At 55.3% G+C, this 5,000-nt stretch overlaps 2 non-coding genes across 2 annotated transcripts; both read left to right on the forward strand.

The window, feature by feature from the left end:
- The first annotated feature begins 2,467 nt into the window (after positions 1–2,467).
- Positions 2,468–4,360, forward strand: LOC126329369 (small subunit ribosomal RNA). The gene has a single exon (XR_007562243.1). It is a non-coding gene; the product is annotated as a small subunit ribosomal RNA (ribosomal RNA).
- A 355-nt stretch (positions 4,361–4,715) lies between these two features.
- LOC126329375 (5.8S ribosomal RNA) lies at positions 4,716–4,870 on the forward strand. The gene has a single exon (XR_007562248.1). It is a non-coding gene; the product is annotated as a 5.8S ribosomal RNA (ribosomal RNA).
- Positions 4,871–5,000: the final 130 nt, after the last annotated feature.

Raw genomic sequence — 5,000 nt, forward strand, 5'->3', positions numbered from 1 at the left:
TGCACCTTAACCCAAGTTACGCTGCACCTTAACCCAAGTTACGCTGCACCTTAACCCAAGTTACGCTGCACCTTAACCCAAGTTACGCTGCACCTTAACCCAAGTTACGCTGCACCTTAACCCAAGTTACGCTGCACCTTAACCCAAGTTACGCTGCACCTTAACCCAAGTTACGCTGCACCTTAACCCAAGTTACGCTGCACCTTAACCCAAGTTACGCTGCACCTTAACCCAAGTTACGCTGCACCTTAACCCAAGTTACGCTGCACCTTAACCCAAGTTACGCTGCACCTTAACCCAAGTTACGCTGCACCTTAACCCAAGTTACGCTGCACCTTAACCCAAGTTACGCTGCACCTTAACCCAAGTTACGCTGCACCTTAACCTAACTTACGCTGCACCTTAACCTAACTTACGCTGCACCTTAACCTAACTTACGCTGCACCTTAACCTAACTTACGCTGCACCTTAACCTAACTTACGCTGCACCTTAACCTAACTTACGCTGCACCTTAACCTAACTTACGCTGCACCTTAACCTAACTTACGCTGCACCTTAACCTAACTTACGCTGCACCTTAACCTAACTTACGCTGCACCTTAACCTAACTTACACTGCACCTTAACTGTCACATGTAACGTCACAGGAATGTAGCTTTGCCTAACAGCAACCCTCTGAACATAGTTCACTGCTTGGATCCTCTGGTGTCATGTGTATTTCTTGATGCCATGGTGCGTACCCTCACATAAAGGTCTTTCGAGTGTTGCGTACTTTCTACACAGTCCCGCTAACCACTGGAAGGGTGTACCGCTACAGAACGAATATCGCCCTCCCCTCCTGCCCTTCCAAGCTGGTCGGTCAGGCGTTTGTTTGTGAAATGAGCCTTGCAGCTGTTCAGTTGCATTCGGTTGTCGATGCAGTCAGTGTACGTTGTGGTACGGCCTGTGTGGACTGTCCGCTGATGTACGCGTAACCCACACTGATCATCCGTCGTTACGTACTGAGTGACATAATGTGGCACATGCTTGACCGTACACCGGCTGCGCCCTACAATGGCGAATCATAAGGGCCATATGTTGTGCACGATGCTACTTGTCTCGTCTCCCCATTACAGCGAGATTGCACTGTTGTACGCCGTACAGACATGTGGTAGGTAGGTACGGACGAAAGTATTGCATGTTGGCCCCCCCCCCCCCCCCTCCTCCCTCTGCCGGGAATCAGCGTGAGCCGTCTGTTGATGTAGCGACGAGGGTTTTCCTATTTAATCGTATTGCCCCACACAACATGATAGCACGGTGGACCGCGTTCCACATCTGCGACATGCTACAGAGGCCGGTTGACAGTCGACCGCGCAAGGGACATTGCACACGTGCGCGGACCATCTTCCACGTGTTCTCTCGTGTACATGCCGCAGTGTGTATGTGGGCTGATGTAGCGTGTCGTGACACATAACATGCAGGCATGCCAGAATCGTAGATTTCGCAAATGTAGATTGACGTATACGTTTGCTGCCAAAGATCCGCAAATGAACTGGAAATCAGTTGTTGAGCGGTTGTTCGCGCTGCAGGTGCATCGGTGATAGCGACGATCGGTACATCTATGAACCGGTTGTTTCGGCGGTACCCGCCATGCCCCCGAACCTGAGTTGGCCATGTGGGTATGAAGCGATACGAGGCTGTGGCTTGGCGGGACAGTCCCCGGCCGGTGAGGGGGGGCCGCCCGGCGTGCTGGCCGCGCGCTGCGTGAGCGCACGCACTACAGCCGGCTGGTGGGGGGCGCCCAGTGGCAGGAGCGCCGGCCGACGGGCCCGGCTGGCGTCCCAGCTATGCGCCGGCGCACCCTGCGCGCGGCGCCAGGCGGCCAAAGTGGGTTCTGCCGAGCCCGGTGCGAAGCGCGGTGGACATCTGCAGTGTGCTGGTCCGATTGCGGACTGTGTGCGTTGAGGATGCGCCGCCGCCCGGCACTCGGCGTCGCGACGCCGTCTGCTGCTCGGTCGCCCCCAGCGGTTCTCGCAGGTGGTTTGTATCGCAGCTCTGCGGACGTGTTGGCGCGTGCGCTGTGCTGGGAGAGTTCGCTTCTGCACCCAAGTGGGGCTTTGCCCTTCTGTGGCGCTGGCGTTGGAGCTGCCGGTCACCGTAGGTGGCGCGTGTTGTTTCCCGCCGGCAATGCCACGACAGCACGCTCCCGGGCCTCTGTCGGCAGCGGCAAGCTCAGTTGGGAGCACGGGTGTTCGCACTGAAAGCGTCTACTCGCCCATCTCCGGGCGATTGCGCCTCTCTCGAACCCGACCAAGTACTTAGGACGGCGCTGCGCGCCGCCGGGACCTGAGAGGGTTTCGAGGTGTATCGTGCAGGGGAGCTCAGCCTCCTCCTGTTTGCAGAATAATTGAGCGGACGCTTGCGTGTTCGCGCGGGCCCTCGGGACACACTCCCGGGCGGCCGGCTGCTCAGCTCTCGTTGACGCAGCTCCCTGGTTGATCCTGCCAGTAGTCATATGCTTGTCTCAAAGATTAAGCCATGCATGTCTCAGTACAAGCCGCATTAAGGTGAAACCGCGAATGGCTCATTAAATCAGTTATGGTTCCTTAGATCGTACCCACGTTACTTGGATAACTGTGGTAATTCTAGAGCTAATACATGCAAACAGAGTCCCGACCAGAGATGGAAGGGACGCTTTTATTAGATCAAAACCAATCGGATTGGCTCGTCTGGTCCGTTTGCCTTGGTGACTCTGAATAACTTTGGGCTGATCGCACGGTCCTCGTACCGGCGACGCATCTTTCAAATGTCTGCCTTATCAACTGTCGATGGTAGGTTCTGCGCCTACCATGGTTGTAACGGGTAACGGGGAATCAGGGTTCGATTCCGGAGAGGGAGCCTGAGAAACGGCTACCACATCCAAGGAAGGCAGCAGGCGCGCAAATTACCCACTCCCGGCACGGGGAGGTAGTGACGAAAAATAACGATACGGGACTCATCCGAGGCCCCGTAATCGGAATGAGTACACTTTAAATCCTTTAACGAGTATCTATTGGAGGGCAAGTCTGGTGCCAGCAGCCGCGGTAATTCCAGCTCCAATAGCGTATATTAAAGTTGTTGCGGTTAAAAAGCTCGTAGTTGGATTTGTGTCCCACGCTGTTGGTTCACCGCCCGTCGGTGTTTAACTGGCATGTATCGTGGGACGTCCTGCCGGTGGGGCGAGCCGAAGGCGTGCTTGCGCGTCCCGAGGCGGACCCCGTTGAAATCCTACCAGGGTGCTCTTAGTTGAGTGTCTCGGTGGGCCGGCACGTTTACTTTGAACAAATTAGAGTGCTTAAAGCAGGCAAGCCCGCCTGAATACTGTGTGCATGGAATAATGGAATAGGACCTCGGTTCTATTTTGTTGGTTTTCGGAACCCGAGGTAATGATTAATAGGGACAGGCGGGGGCATTCGTATTGCGACGTTAGAGGTGAAATTCTTGGATCGTCGCAAGAACACTAGATCGCGTGTTATTTGCCAAGTATGTTTTCATTAATCAAGAACGAAAGTTAGAGGTTCGAAGGCGATCAGATACCGCCCTAGTTCTAACCATAAACGATGCCAGCCAGCGATCCGCCGCAGTTCCTCCGATGACTCGGCGGGCAGCCTCCGGGAAACCAAAGCTTTTGGGTTCCGGGGGAAGTATGGTTGCAAAGCTGAAACTTAAAGGAATTGACGGAAGGGCACCACCAGGAGTGGAGCCTGCGGCTTAATTTGACTCAACACGGGAAACCTCACCAGGCCCGGACACCGGAAGGATTGACAGATTGATAGCTCTTTCTTGATTCGGTGGGTGGTGGTGCATGGCCGTTCTTAGTTGGTGGAGCGATTTGTCTGGTTAATTCCGATAACGAACGAGACTCTAGCCTGCTAACTAGTCGCGTGACATCCTTCGTGCTGTCAGCGATTACTTTTCTTCTTAGAGGGACAGGCGGCTTCTAGCCGCACGAGATTGAGCAATAACAGGTCTGTGATGCCCTTAGATGTTCTGGGCCGCACGCGCGCTACACTGAAGGAATCAGCGTGTCTTCCTAGGCCGAAAGGTCGGGGTAACCCGCTGAACCTCCTTCGTGCTAGGGATTGGGGCTTGCAATTGTTCCCCATGAACGAGGAATTCCCAGTAAGCGCGAGTCATAAGCTCGCGTTGATTACGTCCCTGCCCTTTGTACACACCGCCCGTCGCTACTACCGATTGAATGATTTAGTGAGGTCTTCGGACTGGTACGCGGCATCGACTCTGTCGTTGCCGATGCTACCGGAAAGATGACCAAACTTGATCATTTAGAGGAAGTAAAAGTCGTAACAAGGTTTCCGTAGGTGAACCTGCGGAAGGATCATTACCGACTAGACTGCATGTCTTTCGATGTGCGTGTCGTGTCGCGCAACACGCTACCTGTACGGCAGTAGCCGTGCGCCGCGTGCGGAACCACGCGTGCCTCTCAAAACTAGCGCAAGTGTTGTTGTGTGGTACGAGCGCTGAAGCTCTGGAGCGGCTGGCCTGCGGCACCTGGCGCCTGGCGCCGGTTTTCAATGACTTTCGCCCGAGTGCCTGTCCGCTCCGGTGTGGAGCCGTACGACGCCCATCGGCCGTCAGGCCGTTGGACACAAAGTAATGGAACAGGGGCCGTCAAACGCCTCAGTCCCGCCTCTGCAACTGTCTTGAAAGAGACGGTGGAGAACTGAAAAGATAAAGATCACCCAGGACGGTGGATCACTCGGCTCGTGGGTCGATGAAGAACGCAGCAAATTGCGCGTCGACATGTGAACTGCAGGACACATGAACATCGACGTTTCGAACGCACATTGCGGTCCATGGATTCCGTTCCCGGGCCACGTCTGGCTGAGGGTCGGCTACGTATACTGAAGCGCGCGGCGTTTGTCCCGCTTCGGGCGCCTGGGAGTGTCGTGGTCGCCTGTGTGGCCGGCCGCGTCTCCTTAAACGTGCGATGCGCGCCCGTCGCCTGGCGGTTCGCATACCGG

The sequence above is a fragment of the Schistocerca gregaria genome, unplaced genomic scaffold, assembly GCF_023897955.1.
Source record: "Schistocerca gregaria isolate iqSchGreg1 unplaced genomic scaffold, iqSchGreg1.2 ptg001175l, whole genome shotgun sequence".
NCBI lineage: Eukaryota > Metazoa > Arthropoda > Insecta > Orthoptera > Acrididae > Schistocerca > Schistocerca gregaria.